Source organism: Haemaphysalis longicornis, unplaced genomic scaffold, assembly GCF_048455015.1.
Source record: "Haemaphysalis longicornis isolate Haplotype H1 unplaced genomic scaffold, Haemaphysalis longicornis Haplotype H1 scaffold_8, whole genome shotgun sequence".
Lineage (NCBI taxonomy): Eukaryota > Metazoa > Arthropoda > Arachnida > Ixodida > Ixodidae > Haemaphysalis > Haemaphysalis longicornis.
Genome location: NW_027526445.1, coordinates 48930872 through 48949118, shown reverse-complemented (window position 1 = coordinate 48949118; position 18247 = coordinate 48930872). Strand labels below are relative to the sequence as shown.

Here is an 18247-nt window from a genome sequence, read left to right as displayed (position 1 = left end):
GTAGGCCCTGGCTAAGCTGAAAGAGCTGCAGTAATGAACTGCGGTTTGCGCGCGCTTTGGCGAAACAAAACGCCGCGATAGAAGCGGCGCCAGGAAACGGAGAGACGTCGTAGTTTTTCATACGACGCAGGTGACGTTGCTCTGACCCGCGCGTCCCAGCATCGATCGCTGTCACGTAGAGTCCCCCCCTGCGCTGGCGATTACGTCGTCCGCCCACGCCATCCCGTTCGCATGCCTGTCCGGTGTCCGCCCCGAGACGCCGCCGAGTGCGCAGGCCCGCGCGGGTGTGTACAGCAAGCACCAGGGGCTACGCGGGCGAGGTGCGCGAACGCCCGCAGAATTTTAAAATAAAGCGTCCAAACAAGTTGAGCGACGTGTTCCTGTACACAGCATATCCCAACTTAAAGAGCTTAACAACAGATTCACCGCCCTGTGGGAGGCCACCCTGCTCGTCCAGCTTGGCAGAAACATAACTCATGGGTAGGGAGGCCAGGGCCGTGCTCGGCCACTGCATCGATAACAATCACTGCATCTCTCTCTCTCTCTCTCTCTCTCTCTCTCTCTCTCTCTCTCTCTCTCTCTCTCTCTCTCTCTCTCTCTCTCTCTCTCTCTCTCTCTCTCTCCGTAAAACAGAGTACCGCGAGTACACATGTACCATTCGCATGCAGATGCGCAGAAAATTTCAAAATCGTAAAAACAGACATCGCCCCCACCCCCTTTCCCCAATGCACATTTCCCGCACAATATTTGGCATCACGAATCGTGAAAGGTGGAACGGGATTAATGTGCCGATGCGAGCTAGTTGGTACTTCATCATGGGAACAGATTAAGTGCCAGGCACAATTGGAGGGGAAAAAAAAGTTCCTGCGTTTTTGCCGCCGCCCCTTTCCACAGGGACGATTTCCCGTGCAAGCCGGGTGAACTTCCCAAGCGTTGTAGTCTCACACAAGGGCCGAGCGCCAGGCCGGGGAGTCGCTTGTACCTATTTTACCGGTAGGTGCCCGGCGCCACCAGGGCACACGAATGCACATGGTGCCTTCCACAGCCACGGTGGACGCTCAACTCGCCACCGCCTGTGACAGGACATGCCGCCAGATGGACAAGGAAGGGTCAGGGGCACCGTGGTCAGGGGCCCCTCGCAAGCGTAAAATCAGCTTTCCAGACGTGAATTCCCCTTTCAAGGGTCCGCACTTGACCAGGGACGCCTGTATTTGTTGAAGAAACCGGTGGGTGCCGCGGTGCACGGATTCGAACCCGGTACCTCCCGCATACGAGGCTGTACGAGTGCTGTACCTCAGAGCCATCGCTGCGGTCCTGTCTGTTTTCCTTCCTCCAGTTGTGCCTGGCGCTTAATCCGTTCCCGTGGTGAAACAGGATTTCCGGAGCTGTCTAAACGGTTTGAAAGCGAAGCTTTACACGCCGAGGCGAAAGTACAATGGTGAGTCTCATGAGAGCGAAAAAGAGCCTCTATCACAGCAAAGCGCGCGCGCACCGAGCTTAGTGCCACGGGCTGTGGCGGGGCCGCGCGTTAGTTCTAGATGGGCGAGCCCCGCTATTCGCAAGACACCGGCCGCACGTTACGGCTTCACTGGTTAACCGTCTGAACGGGGCGCATGGGCGCCTTTTGTTTCTGAAACAAACAGTGAGGCAAGACAAAGCGAAGTAAATGCATTCGGGAGACAGAGGAAGAATACAGTGAAATCTCGCTGATACGTTTTTAACGGGAACCGGAAAATAAAACGTATTTTGCGAAAATCGTATAATCCAACCAGGCTAAAAACAGGGTGAAAATATGCATACTCCGTCAGCAACTCACTTTTACTGAGCAACGTTGAAGTTGCTGGTCAATTTGTGCGGCACTTTCTTCTTTTCAGCGTCCAGGACAACAGCCTTCTGCAACGTAAATAAAGAAGCTAGCGGTATTTTTCCCTTCGCCAGGCGCTGTTCTGTATAATTCGTGTCGCGCCTTAAATCGGTGAATCCAGCCGCCGGACGCTTGGAAATCTTCAGTGTGCAAGAAGAGCGCGGATATGTCAACTTTTTCGCGTAGAACTGACCCTTCGACGTTGACTCCTGGCCCTCTAACATCCTTGGAACATGTAAGCAGGACGTCTTCCGCTGAGATTATGATACGTTTCGCAATATGGCGCGGTGTATCGCCTCACGTATCATCATCATTGGACGGGACGGCCAGGCCTGGCATAGATGTTTTCGCCGCAAAACCGGCACTGCCGCGGCCACGGCGGCTCCACAACGTACAGATGGTGCCTTTTTGGAAAGCGGTTCGAGCTAGTATAGGGAAAAGTAAACGTAAGGTTTCTAGAAATGTCGGTCAAGGTGCACATTCGCGATCGTATTATCCCAATTTTTGGCAAAAATGTGATCGTAATAAACGCACAAAAATGCATTATTTCAAAGGGACATTGGCCGGGAATAACTAGAAAACGTATTGAGAAAAACGCATTATGTCGAATCGTATCAACGAGATTCCACTGTATATCTACATCTATCGAACACTCGGAAACTTCTACTGAGACCGCGTTTTATAAAGGAAAGGAAATTCATGTTTTGAGCATTGCTAAGCACGTTCTCTCGCTATATGGCGGGCGGTGGGGTTTTTTTTTTTTTTTCAGTTTAGATCTTGCTGACACGTCCTGCATCGTGGCATATATGGGCAGAAGCAAGACGTATGCTGTTGAACACGAGACATATCACCCGCTTTAAGTACGATAACCACATTACAGGAGGAATCGAGTATACGCGACAAGTCCGGTTATCGGCCGCCATCCACAAACTAACCAATGTTTTTCGTGGGACAGAAGTTGAAAGACTTTTGTCTTATACCTGTGCTACACGGCCGTTTCGGAGGCCTTCCGAAGGCGATTGGAACAATTGTCTATCCAGTTTCCCATTGCAAATATCTAAGGTGCACTTCCAAGGGAGCGTTCGACTCTCATTGCAAAGTTTTCGTGCAGCACAGGCGTTACTTAAAGCAAAAATCATTCAGCCATCTATAGAATGAAGGAGAAAATGCATTGAAGCTGAAAACGAGTACAGCCACTCCACATCTTTTTACGAGTGAAAAAAAAAACAGCGCTAAAAAGACAGGACAAGAAAGGACACAGGACCACGGCGCTGTCCTTTCTTGTCCTGTCTTTTTAGCGCTGTTTTTTTCACTCGTAATCATGAACCAACCAGTCCAAATGCGTACCTTATTACATATTTTTATTCCGCGCTACGATTCGTGACGTCACAAAATGTGAGTGCCGAAAGGAGATTGTCAGTGGTCGTATAAACATTTTCCGGGAGGAAACAAATGAATCTGGAAACGTAAAACAAACTTGATTGGAAAGTTTTTCTTTTTGTTTCCGGAACACACGTTTTCGACAAGATGCGGGCTGCTGCAAGCAATGCACTGTAACAACAGTAAGAAATGAGTCTGAAAATGTCAAACCAACTGGATTGGCAGGTTTCTTCTTCAAGACGTTCTTTTATTTTTTTTTTTTTGTTGAAAAGGTGGAGATTGCTTTAAATAATACTAAGCACTGCACCAAACTTATGCCACCGGGGCCACCGATTTTTCCGATTCGACTTTGGATGGGTACGTTATACTGCAACGAACGGGGCTTCGTGGTGACGGTGGTCGACGCCGAGGGCAACTTTCGAGCGGCGGCCAGCGTTGCAAGCGGCAGACCCGAGGAAGCAGAGGAGGTGGCGATCGCGCTGGCCATCAAAGATCCCGGCTGCACAACGGTCCTGAGTGACTCCAGGCAAGCTGTCAAAAACTTCTCCAGAGGCAGGGTTTCTTCCGTAACAGAGAACCTATTGCGAAGACAACCAAGCGTCATGGGGAAGACAAGAATCAAGTGGTTTCCGGCACACGCAGGGACGGTGTCAGCACGTGCTGAGAACCACAATGAAACCGCACACGCTCATGCGCGCGAACTCACTACCGCGCCGAGCAGAGTGTCGGAGAGCATATGTGGCACAGCGCCCGAGACCGGATGACTGCCTACGAAGAAATTACTCAGGCCTATCGACTTGCCACACGCACACTCCCGCCGCCCTGCAAAGGATTGAGTAGGGAGCAGGCGGTCATCTATAGGCAACTCCAAAAAAAGACGGTCCCGAGCCCCTACCTAAAGCACAAGATGTACCCGGAGACATACCCTGATGACACCTGTCGGGTGCGTCGCAAAGCCCCAGCAAGACTCGAGCACATCGTCTGGGATTGCCTCGCATACCCGGACGAATCAAACACAAGAAGGATGCCGCCTGCCTTTGAGGAGGCGCTGGGGACTGAAGATGAGAATCTTCAACTCCAGGCTGTCCAGCGAGTCATCGTGGCGCTGGCCAGACAGGGGGGACCCCGGCGACCCGGTGACGGGGAGCGGGGGGACCCCAGTCGGGTTGGCTACATCTGCGGTGACGACTCCAGCGAAGTCATGAAGACATAGCAATAGGACTTTATTCGCAGGACCCAATAAAGTTTTCCCAATCCAATCCAATCCGTCGTGTTCTACAAGTGCAGTCGAAAGACTTATGACGGTGAATGTGCGGGCTGTGCTCTCTTGCCACTGCAAACGACGAGTGTTCAGGATATCCAGCGGCAAAAGTGTGAAATCATTACTTACTGCAGGCTAAGCAACCATCCACTTTCTTCGTTAACGCTAACCGCGAAATGGTTCGGTGCTTTTTATTGATCCTTTTACTAGGTGGCAACACATGGCGGCCCTTTCTCTGGCTTTCCTAAAACCGACTGCTTTTGGCGTGGTCTTCTACATTCAGACATAATGGCAGGGAGTGGCTTAGGAACGGAAACGCGAGCTTTCATTATCTGCTCCATCAACAAGACAAAACATCGCTTGCCGTCGAAGAAAAGCTGAACTAGTGGCGAAAGGTGTGCGCTTTCGGTTGAAACGAAAGGTTATTCATCCTTTGATGGACACGAAAGCAAAGTATACTTTCTGTAATGAATGAATGAGTGTATGAATGAATGAATGAATGAATGAATGAATGAATGAATGAATGAATGAATGAATGAATGAATGAATGAAAGGAAGGAAGGAAGGAAGGAAGAAAGGAAGGAAGGAATAAAAAACAAAAACGAAGGACAGAAGAGAGAGGCAGGAAGGAAGGAATGAAGCAATGGAGAAATGAATGGAGGGATGGAGGAAAAAAGGAATGAATCAACGGAGGAAGGAAGGAAGAGAAAGGGAGATAGAAAGGAAGGAAGGAATGAGAAAACAGAGAAATGAAGGACAGAACAGACGGAGGAAGGAATGAAGAAATAAAGGAAGCGATGGAGAAATGAATGAAGGGAGGGAGGAAGAAAGGAATGAATCAACGGACGAAGGAAGAAATACAAAGGAAGGAAGGAAGGAAGGAAGGAAGGAAGGAAGGAAGGAAGGAAGGAAGGAAGGAAGGAAGGAAGGAAGGAACACTGCAGGAAATGTATGGAGGTTAACCAGGGAACTGTCCGGTGGACAGACATTGAAAGGGAAAGAGAGGGGGGTTACTCGGTTTTAGCTACTAGAAGTGGAAGGCGAAGTGAACCGGCGGGCCACCACCCTTCACCGGACCATAACGGTCATCGTCATCATCACAATCACCGTCTGAGACGGGTCCAACTGTGAACGGGTTGTCGCAAGCGCAAAGCTGCTCAACATAGGCGGCGGTTACCTGCAACACCAAACAAGTGCTGGGCTGCCGTTACCGTAAGCACCAACGGTAGACAATAACGGGCGAGCGACAAACTCCTACCGGCATCAGAATAAAATGCCGTAGTACGTATCTGGAAACACGCGCCTTGAACGCTGATCCGCGAAGTCCCGGCCCACAACCACAGTGCGCGCAAAAGACCCTTCGGACTAGTCTTTATATATTTTAAATAAAGAGGCTTCTTGAATAAGATCACTTGTCAATCACCTAACGTCGCACTTCACGCCATGTAAAGCGGCTATTTATTTTTTCCGATACACCAACGCAGAGTGCACTAAAGTTCTGTCCCTTATCTGCGTGAAGAAGTGCGTTTTGAGAATTCGCATTGCCTACACTGTTGTCCTACAGAGGTCCAGCTCAGCAGGCATGGTTTGAGTACCGTCCGACGTCATTGGAATTCTGTAGCGTAAGCTACACTGGCCGAGGTTGAGCAGTTTCGCGTGGACCTTGAAGGACCGTGCTGCGCAAGCGCGAGGAGCATTGTATTGGATTGGATTTGGATTGGATTGGATTGGATTTGTATTGGATTGAAATCCAATCCAATTGGAGTACGGGTGTGTAGAGAATTGGGTCTGCACATTCACCGGTCTGCGTATTCCAGAGTGACGTCATAGCCGCGGCAGACGCACTGGCGCCGGCGCGTGCCCAGCTGCGCGCCTCCGTAGCGCAGTATCTGACGCTGCGCCGAAGCCCCTTGATAGCCGTTTCGTTTGGCTCCTGGAGAGCCGTGCTGCGCATGCGCGAGGAGCAGTGACTGAACTGGACTGTAATGGACTGGACTGGATTAGACTGCGCTGGATTGGACTGGTGAACCTTAGCTCACGCTACGTATATCCTGGCATAGCCCAGCTAAGCCACTGCTAGTTTTTTAAGAGTCGGCTGACAGAGAGTCTGCTGTCGTGGTATTTCGTCTCGGCTTAGTGACACCACGGGCGGTGGTTAGAGTCTGGACGCTGTCTCCTTTATTTCGTTTTTTACACCTTTAGTTTCAATTATCATTTTTGTGCTTAGCTTAGTTCTCCGCGCTTCAAATGGTTCCTTTCTGCCCGCTGGGTTATGTCAGCTTAGGTAATGTTAGGTTAGGTTACGCAGGGCGAAGTAATGCCACACGCAGCGCTTTCTTGCGAGCCACAAGTGGACGTCCCTTCAGTGGAACACCGTCGAACGGCGTTCCAAAGACAAAGGCCTCGGAATGTCCCGTCCAAGCCCATGACTGGCTCTTGCAAGAACTTTTTCGCGCGATCAAGCATGGGGAGCTCAAATCCATCTTTTGCAATGCTCGAAATCGGTCCACCTACATTGTCTAAATTTCACGGCTCAGTTGTGCTCCATCAGCCTCTCAAGGTAACAGCTATCCGTTGGCCCGACGTTCACTTAGCTATACTGCTGGGGGGAAATTTCGAATAAGACTCATACGAAATGTTCAGTGCACTGAACACCGTTGTTTGTGCACCAGGGTCCGGCCTTTTCATTTTCATCACCGGACACGCCATGAATAATTTTCGCAGGTGCTCGAAAATACGCCGACGCCGTACCGTTAAAGCAACTTCCTTCCAGTCCGAGTAAGTTGCATATCGCGCACCCCACTTTTACCAGCCTGCTTTTCTCTGTCCGCCCTTTCCCTCCATCTTATCCTTCAAAGAAAAGCCTCGCCTACGCCGGAAATTAGACGCGGCGGAAGCACGGCCTGGCTTTCAGGCGCGTTATCTCGTAGTGCAAGCTGGTCTGTACTTAATGAATGCACGGTATGCTTAAGGCCCCTCTCAAAGGCACCGGCTGCTCGTTCGCCGTCTGAGAGTATATGCCGCCTGCGCGCATCCGTACGTCACGCTCTATAGATCCAAGGAACGAATTCTATTATGCTCCCACGTGAATTTAAGTGCTACAGACTACTCAACAAAGGTAAGGCGCAAATTAAGCTTTTAAGGCGAAGCTTTCTACGCCTCACGGATGGCATTTGACGTCGCGCCAAAAAACACTGCAGGAAAGACACGATGAATTTCACAAAACGGTGATGATGATAGGCGAAGGCCCATCAAGCGCCTCAAGAAAAAAAAAAAACACTTCCCGTGGTGGGAATCGAACCTGGGTCCCTGGCGTTGCGAAACACACGTCTATCCGACTGCGTCATTACGACGCGGTCGAAGCGGTTTGGATTCTGGACTTCGACTCGGTTTGCATAGGACAACGCTTAGCGTTTTGCACCTTTCTCTTACGAAAGGGGGCAAGACTTTTATTGTTTTCTAGATTTCCTCTACCCTTATTCACGACAACTAGACAGTCAACCACGCAGCTACAAATGGTGAGGCTGAACGACTCGTCAAGATTCCTGCCGACACGCCCGTCAGAGGCACTGAAAAAAATTTAGGAAGCTCACACCAACGCGTAAGACTTGATGGTAGCGAAGCTGTACGCAACCTCCCCGACCATCACGAAGGCTTAAGTCCACGATTGCAGCCGATCTGCTTCTTCTTCGCTGCCGCAACGACCTTTAATTACTCCATCATTGTTTCTTATATGCGAGCTTCCTTCATTTTTTGGGGGGGTGATAATCATTGGACATTACCTTGAAGGGGCGTACGCTATGACGTATCTTTCTCGTTCCGAGAAAGTGTTGCCACGATTGCAACGAACGCGGGAGTTTTTTTTTTTTTTTTTTTTTTTTGCCAATCTTAGCCAATCTCCCAAATCGGAAATGCTTGACTTGACAAGCGCGCGCAGGGGACGCTGGGCAGTCGCCGCGAGGCACGCACACACGTGGTTTCGGTAACTGCCGGGCGGCCGCGGCGATGCCCAAGCTCACGTGCGCGCACCCGGCAATTTCTTGGTATTTTTAAGTGCGGACATGAAAAATTACCATTTCCTAAACAGCTTCGCTGTTAAAAACCTCAGGCATAACAAAGGAAGCGAATAACGAATGCAGATGCCACTGCGTTGCACGTAATACTGGTTTTTAAAATTAACGACCGCAGACTGAACGAAGAACTTAAAAAGCTCTGCAAAAATTGTCGCAGTTAACAACCATCGCACCGCTGACCGTGATTTCACCGAATTCAGACCTTTCTCGTGACGCTGCAAGGTCGTTCGTGGGGAATAACGTAGTACGGGTATTCCGCATCCAGTGAAAACGCATACGTACCGTTCCCTTTTGCGTTCAACTTTTACACTACTTTGTCTTCTCCTCTCCGATTCCTCCGAATGATCCAGATACGGTATTGAAGGTGACTGTGGGCCCGACTTGAGACAGCTATAGGTGCTCCTTTCTGAAAGGATTACCCGCAAATCGCGCGATCCGGCGTGTCGTGAAATTCAATTGCTCGGGCGTTTCTGCCTTCGTAGTGGCCCTTCAAGGTGGATTCACATTAAACACTCCAAGCGAGCGCTGTGGATTTCTGCTCCTTCGGATCGTACTATTTGTAGGTAGGTTGATGACTGTCTAGTCGTTGTGATCCAGAGTATAGAAACTATGACGGCACAGCAATCAATCAATCAATCAATCAATCAATCAATCAATCAATCAATCAATCAATCAATCAATCAATCAATCAATCAATCAATCAATCAATCAATCAATCAATCAATCAATCAATCAATCAATCAATCAATCAATCAATCAATCAATTAAATAAATGACAGAAAAAATGGCAGCATTTCCACTTCGTGGATGATGGCGAGGGTGCGGAGTACGGGGACTCGAAATGATATCCAAGTTGCGCCCCGAGTGACAACCGATTTGCGCCCCGACCTTCATTCGATTAGAGCCGTGAGTTGTACCTTCACTATTCCCTAAATGAAATTGCAACTCACGGCTCAAATCGATTTTCGCCTGATTTTCGCTTGATGGTGGTGTGAGCACGGATGGACGCGGACGGACACTGGGAGGTCCTAAGGTACTGCGCACCATTACAGGCGAGGGAGTAATACCCCTGTCACACGCGCCAACCTAATGTCATTTTAGACGAATGAGATTCGTTTCAAATGACATTCGTCTGCTGTCACACGGGCTCAGTCTAATGACATTCGCTGCGGATGACATTCGGTACCAGATGAGTCCATAGAACTCATTCGACTGTGAATTCGAACCAACTGCGTACTCTCAACAGCAGAAGACCAGAAAAAAATATCTTTAAAAAAATAAGAAACTTATTGTTTGCCACTTTTTATTTTATCTTGCCTGTTTTAAAAGCTTTCGCTTGCTTTATTGAGCACTTTGAATGAATTACTTCCGCTTTCAGTGTGACCGCATGGGTTCTTGGCTTTTCCAACTTTCAACCATTTCAACATGGCTGCCGTCGGCATGGGGACGGAAAATGCGCGCACCCGCAATGCCGCGGGAAACCCAAACGAACGCCCGCAATGGTCCGAGAGCGAGACGTTCGCTCGGCGACAGCCTTTTTCACGTCGCTCATCGCGGCGTCGTCCCCGCGCGCCGCCATGTTTGTGGACAAATTGCGGAATGGATCATGGCGGATCTGCTTGTTATTTGTCTTGGCTTCGTATGACTTATTGCAACAAATTACGGCCTAAAAAGAGTGCGCATAACGCATGCTAACGCATTTTAGATACTTTTTCTCAAAGTATAAACGCTTATCTGGATTACATCATCATTCTATGCAATTTCGAGTGCGCCAAGTATACTACCGATTGCCATTGACATCACACGTGAATGACATTTGGTTTGTTCGTGTAGCACCTATGCAGAAAACGAATGTCATTTGAAACGAATCTCATTCGTCTAAAATGACATTAGGTTGGCGCGTGTGACAGGGGTATAAGCCGTTTGACTCTCGGGTACTAACTCACGGTCGTAGCACAATGCGTAAGACGCCTGACGCTAACTCTGTCTGGTCTACCAGACGCAGTCTCGAATCCTGCCGGTGCCTGTGTGATTTGTTATTTGAGATTGCAAATGCTATGCGCACGAACGCGGACAGACATTGTGGGGTCCCAAGGTACTCCGCAGCTAAAAAAATATCCAACTGTCACATTCATTGAGTTGTCGGAAGCACTTGAATTCACTTGGGAGTTGCCAAGTGATAATAGAATTCGTTTCTTAGATCTCTGCCTTACTTTTTCGAGACACACACATTTGTGCCGGCAGTGCTGTCCGAGGGCAGCCGATGCCCCTACATCAGTGTTTATGGAGTATTTAACCCCTTGGGTAATCATTAACATAAATTAACTAGCCTTGTATGCCATAATTACGGAGTGCAGTTAAACAACCAAAAAATTAATTATCTAAAAAAATTCGTGCTTTAAGTATGAGTTTAGGGGAACACGTTTATATGCTCGCTATTTAAGCCCAGCATCAAACTAAACTGCAGACCGTGTGTCGTGTTTCATCCTTTTCCCTTATTTTTAAGGGCTTTAAAGACATAAGCTTCGAACTTCTGTTACATAGATGTGCGATAGCGGATCACACGAGCTGACCAAAACACCACGCAGCCACAAGCAAGAGCAGAACAAAATCATTGCAGTGACCCTCTCTAAAGAAAACAGGCTGCCAGAGTGCGGGCTTTCCCGCAAGCTGTCTTTATAACAGGAGAAGCACGCTTTACAGGCATACAGCTGACTCCGAATTTTTGTTTCTTTTTGGGAGACCGTTGCCAGCCGAAATGCTGGCGGTGCAGCGAAAGGCGGGGGTGGGGGAGGAGGAGGAGGAGGAGGAGGAGGAGGAGGAGGAGGAGGAGGAGGAGGAGGAGGAGGAGGAGAGACAGAGGGAGGAAGGGGTATGCGCCGGACTGACGTTAGGCCTAACGTTACGTTTTGAGCTCTAACGTAGTCAAACGGTGCTTGCGGCTTGAGGCACAGAGCGGTTGACGTGGCTTGGCAGGTCGTTAAGCTTAACGTGGCTCTTAGTCACATTAACAAAGAGAGAACAAAAAAGGCCCAGAGGGTAAAGGTGGTAGCGACGCTTTCACGCCCGCATCTGAAGCCGCGCAAGCGTAACTGTCCTGCAACTCGAATCAAGCCCTCCGACAGAGGCGCATACCCCCAGATGCTTAATGTACAACGCTTTACAAAACGGTTAATCAGTTCAATCATCTCAATCGGTCAAAAAGTCCAATCAATCAATCAACAAATAAATAAATCAATCAATCAATTCCTTAGAGAGCAAGCACTATAGGAGGGTCGACACGTAAAAAATATGCGCGCGTACTCTGATTACTGTGTGCGTGCTTTGAATATCGGCAATATGTTACTGTACCAATACCACGTTGGGGTATTGGATTGCGCCTTACATGCAGAAATGTATCCTGATTTCGCACAATATTCCGCGCTGTCATTTTTTTTTTTTTCAGACACAGACGACCTCGCAAATCGCGTACACACCATGGCTAAAAGGAAGGGACAGCGGCAGCAACCTTGAGAGGTTGTGCGCCTCGACTCGTACTAGGGAAGCTTTGCGACAATCCCTTCGTTCAGCCGGGTCGATCAATGTCACGCTTTATACCGATCTTGTCCTCTCCACCCCCTCCCCCTCCCCCGTTTCCTTTTTCCTTTTGGCCTTCGCGGAACGGCTCGCTCGCCATCTTTCTTTCTTTCGGAACACCCCGGCGCATTTCTTCTTTTTCGTTTCTCTACCGCGTAGGGTGCTCCGCCATTTTTTATCTCTGTTTTCCCCCTTTCCCGTCAACACGTTTGCTTTCGGCCCGCGGGCAGATCGCGTTTCGAAGCTCAATTTCGCGGCTATTACCGCGCAAACCGACAAGCCGTGGCCGGGGATGGCGATAACGCGCTCAATCAATCAATTCCTCCCACCCTCCGGCTTCAGGCGAGAACAGCGACATCTACCGGCATGCCCGCGAGGTACGCCGTACCCTGCGCGCGGCGGTCAGGCGAGTCGTCGTCTACGCTGTCCGCGTATGTACACCACTTTCTCCCAGGACGCGAGATGTGCGACCGCCGGTGACCGAGCTGTGTGTTTACTCCCCACCTATGGTCCCCACCGCACACAGGCCATGCCTGTTTCTCTTTTCTTTTCTTTCTTTTTTCGGGCATCTTGCAATGTCAACAGCGGGTATAGGCCATCGTCTGCTCCGCTCCCCAGAGAGTGCCGTCTGCGCCTTCCGCAGGTCGTCTGCTATCGCTGTCGTATGCTGTCACCGTAAAGGAAGCAATGGCTCGAATTGGGACACACGTCGCGAATCTGTTCACTGCGCACGGCGCGACTGTTTTATTATACCCTTGGGAGCGTATTAAATCGCAGCCGTTTGACAAAAGCAGATGACGCGTTCGTTCGGCCTTCGGCAGCGCGAATATGGTCGTCTGCGACTACAGTAGGGCGCAATAAAGTTTACTCCTTTCATATGCGCTCAAAAAAGAAGCGTCGTATATACCCCAATCGTAAGAAACCCACTGTGCCGCCATAACAGTAACTTCCGGAACGATTCAAGGTAGATATGAATAAAAGTGCTTCTAGCAGGATTTTCGAGCAACAATTTTTAAATGAACGTCGAAAGCTGTAATATTCTGAACGTTCCGACAGGCTTAATTGACAATACCGCATCTACCCATACCGTGTAAGCGATCTTCGTAACCGAAATTTCTCTCTTGATAGGCAGAAATGTGTATTAAATTAAGTTTTTTTTATAAACCAGGTAATGTTATTTATTTATTTCAACATACCAACAATCCCATTTTCGATTTTTGCAGGTAGGGCAATACAGACATTTGAGGTATAGTCAAGGACAAATGATATGGGAACACGAAAATATGATCCAGGACGCACTAAATGTAAGAATACGTTTCTTTTAAAGGAGCAGTTGTTTTATATTTCGGAAAGTCACTTTTTCAAACTTAGCTACTGTTATAGAGGCTATGCGATAATACGACTTTCATGGAAAGAAACTGCGCTATTCGTGTGTTCGGTTCATATTTTTGTGTTCGCATTTGATTTGTTCATGACTGTGCATAAAAAAAACAAGCGTGGTTTTCGTTCACACCAAAACACGGAACTGAAAATGTGAATCAGTCTTTCTACACGAAAAGCATCCGTTAGACAAAATCAAACATAACATAAGATGTGTCAAAGTTCCAGCAAACTCATAAAAACAGAGGAACAACCATTAACAAATTCAACGAAAAAACATGAACAAAAATTTGCGATTATATTGAGCAGTGCTCGAAAAATAAACAAGAATTACTTACTAAAAATACGCCTCAGACACGAGCAAGAGAGAAAAAGAAAGCATACAGAAGCATTGCTTATTCCACTTGATCGGATATTAGATTCACTATGTTCATTCAACGGGGACTAGTCTTGGTTGAATTATGTCATGTGCTTTTCAAACGAGTGTTAATAAATTGTAAAGAATTATTATTTTTTGTTGCTGCTGCTGTGTTCCCGCTGCGCATTAAATTGTGGCATCGGTTGTAGGCCTCGTGTTTCTGATGCAGAGGAAATGCAAAAAACGTCCACGCTCATTGAGATATCATAAAAAGGAAGACAAAAGCGCTCCAAATTGTTCCGCACACATCCTCTAGGCCACGCTGCGAGGCTGACGTGTCAGCTCGCCGACACCGAAACTGAAGCGCCAGCCAAATAATTCGGGGTAGCGCGAGACCCCTAGCGGCGTGCCAGGAAGCTTAAAAAACGGATGCACGGGAGGCCCTTAGTTGCGGTTTCGTCCTCGGTATTATCGACGGTCTGCGCTCGTTACTTTCATCGCAGCAAGCTCCAACGCGTTATTCTCAAACGTTTCGGGTTTGCTTCACACCTAACACGGCACGTGACCTCGTAACACTCAAGGAACTAATAATAAGTTTCTGAGCGCGGTGACACCATGCATGATGTCTGGCCACGCCTCATATAACACGCTGCGGGGACGACATACTCAATAAACAATTAAACCATTCAGTAACAGCGCATCTCTCCCGACACGAATCCGCACTTGCGATGGCCTTAGCTGGCTTAAAACACCCACTTTACTCTTCAACTTGCGTGCTGCGCTATCCATCTCCCGCTACCCTCGTTCCCTCCGAAAAAAGTACGACCGTCCTTTTGTTCTTTGGAGATGCAGAATATCAAGAAGCATGTGGTTAAATAAGTTAAACCACACCGGTCACTTCAGAGTGAGAGTCGAGGGTCGGACGATCGATTGACGAGCTCACTCGCACGTCTTTTATTGATTGATTGATTGATTGATTGATTGATTGATTGATTGATTGATTGATTGATTGATTGATTGATTGATTGATTGATTGATTGATTGATTGATTGTGGGGTTTAATGTGCCGAAGCTACACATGGGCTACGAGGGGCGCCGTGGTGGAGGGCTCCGGATTAATTTTGACCACCTGGGAATCTTTCACGTGCGCCGAAATCTACTGCACACGGGGGTGTCCTAGCTTTTCGCCTCCATCTGAAAAGCGGCCGCCGCGGCGGTTCACTCGCACGTCTTCCAGTAAATGTCATGTTGACAAATACATACACCTCGATAATTATTTGCATCTTCGTATTTCAAGAGGACTGTGATTTGGGCGAGTTGGTGAAAGTTCATGATTGACCATGAACCATGAAGTTAGCGCTGGATTGTCAATCTTCGTATTTATTTATTACGTAAAGCTTTGCAGCGAACTCAACTGATGATGCGGTAACTATCCGATAACTCTCTGGAACAATCTACCCGATACCATATATCCTCAAGCCGTGACCGAAAACTTTTCCGCTACAAATTAACCACCCATATTTCATGGTACGATGCCTGCAAATTTGTTTTTTACTTTGATGATGTTGTATCGTTTTTACTTTTTCCCGGTATTCTCTTTGTACCGCAATTTGTATTGCTGTTATGCCACTTATACTTGTACCCTTGTAATTGAATATTCTTGTTTGTGTGTGTTTATTTTTCATTTTTGTTTCTTCGAAGCTGTGCCATGCAAGTCTGCGTCCCCCCCTTCCCCCTTATGTATGCCTTCCGGCCTTAAGGTCAAAATAAACGGCATGAAATGCAATGGACGATTAAGAATAAATTTGGTCAGGGTAACAGTTGAGGAAGCTTAACAATGAAACAAAGAAAGGAAAACGCGCCCTGACACTCCGCGTACAGATGGTTAATCAGCCATGATGTGACGAGCAGCCGTTTTTAAAGACGATAGTCTTTCTTGGGCTAATTAAACCCAGAAATTTTGGTCTGTCTGTCTGTCTGTCTGTCTGTCTGTCTGTCTGTCTGTCTGTCTGTCTGTCTGTTTGTCTGTCTGTCTGTCTGTCTGTCTGTCCGTCCGTCCGTCCGTCCGTCCGTCCGTCCGTCCGTCCGTCCGTCCGTGTGTCTGTCTGTCTGTAAGTCGATTCAGCCAAGCGGCCAAAGTGAAGCTAATCTAAACGAAATTAAACGTCTAATTCCGGTGTCAATGTTCATACTTGTCAACATTGTTGACCAAGAACAATACATTACGCAAATATAAGGCAGAAAATCAATACATGAGAGATGTGTGCAGTCTTCCTTTATTGCAAAATTCATAAATGCTTGTTTTTTTTTATAGCAAATGAAATACTACATCAACGGCAGAAAGCGTCACCTGCTACCTTCTGGCGGCATTTAAGAAATCAAACACCAATAGCAACGAAAGGTTCCACTAGATGGGATAAACGTTCCGCTTGGAACGCTCGTGCAGTAGGGCATCGTGGTTCTATAAACGTAGTAGAGTGTCTCCGCCGTACGGCAGCACTGTCATCGAGACACCCGACTTCGAGCAGTAGAACGCGGTAAATTTAAATTGACTTGAGCAAACATCCAGCGTGTTATCTTGGAAGGAACGAGGCGGGAAAGGAACAGCATGAGAGGTGAGCGGGAAAGAGAAGAGAGGCATTTACTTGGCAGGGGCGCCGGTCGACTATCGTCTGTCGTCGACATTTGCAACGAAAGGAGCAGATACGCGGCCATTTCTTTTTTTTTTTTCTTCTTTTTTTCGCTCCATACGATGCCGCGTTTCCACTATCCGGTGTCGGTAGAAGCAAGAGCGCAGTAGCCCCGTCATCTATAAGCTCAGCCAGACTCTCTGCCCTTATTTCGAACTCCCCTTTAAAGTGAATTTTTCGCGCATGCGCACGAGGTTGCGCCAGAGGGGCGTTACGCGTACGGGACCGCTGGATTTTCCTTTCACGTAGCCATCCATACAAAGTTTCCCTCTAAAAGGTTGACAGCACACCGTGCGATGCTCCGCGCATTCAAAAGAGGCCGGCGGCTCCGATGGTGTCCTCCGGTCAAACCCGGCGTTTAGCTGCCATTGCCCTAACGACAACTCCGCGACCTCGCGTCGGGCCAACGCTGACTGCCGGCTATAAATAAATCGCTTTCCCGCCAAGCTTCCCTTTCAACCCGTTACGCAAGGTTTGCGAGCATTCGGAACCGTCCGGCGGGCGTTCGTTCCGTTTATACGTTCGCCCGCGGGATTAGAGGATGCGGCAGCGGCGGAGAGGAAGATGCGAGCGCTGCCTGCGTTTTTAACGACCGCGGGGGATGGAAGAAGACGAGAGGGACGTTTCGCCATTACTCTTTCAGGATAACGCCGAGACGAAAAGTCGCCTCCTCCTCCTTCGCCTCTATGCACCGGTCCCGTGTCGCAATAGCGCCGACGGATATCTCAACTGTACGCGGGCCCCTTTTCAGCGAAGGTTGCCAGACGGCGATCGATGAAGAAGAAGGAGCCGTTTGCCGCTCGAAGCTAGCTGGCGGCGACTTATAACTTGACTTTTCTTTCGCCCGCGTCTTCTTACGGTGCCGCCAGACGAGGGCAGCGCAAGAATAAGGTTCACCGCCTTCGACGTTCCAGTCACCCCCCTTTCCCTTCTCCGATTTTTCTTTTTGTTCCTCAGGCGGTGTTGGGAACTTTGGGAACGCAATTTTCTTTTCACGCGCCGAATTAGGGAAGCCAGAAACGGTGGCGTGTGGAAAACGGTTAGGAAATCCCCGCAAGATGAGAGAGAGAGAGAGAGGAAACGCTGCGTTCCAGCGTCGTCGGCGAGGCAACAAAGCGTGGCTCGCTCCTTTTTGCCCATTGTGCGCGGGAAAAGAGGCCGCGAAAACACGTTGCGTCGCGGCCGATTTACGCGCCGATAAAAGGCGTCCCCTTTATGTAAGGGAACCGCGAACTCAAAATACAAGTTTGGTTCATTAAGAAGACTGATGTGCCACGACAACAACGACACCACTTTCATCGGAAACGTCAAACAAATAATGTAGGCATTAATGCGACTCCTCGATTATCAGTCCCGGTTTGTCCGCGGACTGCCCGAGACGCGATCCGGCGCTCGTTCTGTAGCGTAAGCTACACTGGCCGAGGTTGAGCAGTTTCGCGTGGACCTCGAAGGGCCGTGCTGCGCAAGCACGAGGAGCGTTGGACTGTATTGAATTAAATTGGATTGTATTGGATTGGATTAAAAATCCAATCCAATACAATCCAATAGAGTGTGTAGAGAATTGGGTCTGCAGAATTGGGTCTGTATTGGGTCTGCAGAGTCTGCAGAATTGGGTCTGCAGAGAATTGGGTCTGTAGAGAGAGAATAGGGTGTGTAGAGAATTGG

At 48.6% G+C, this 18247-nt stretch overlaps 1 protein-coding gene across 1 annotated transcript in view; it reads left to right on the top strand.

Moving 5' to 3' along the window:
* The window catches only part of LOC144149590 (sodium/potassium/calcium exchanger 4-like), a 139062-nt gene that overhangs the window by 67223 nt on the left and 53592 nt on the right, over positions 1-18247 (top strand). The gene's annotated exons all lie outside the window — the stretch shown is intronic.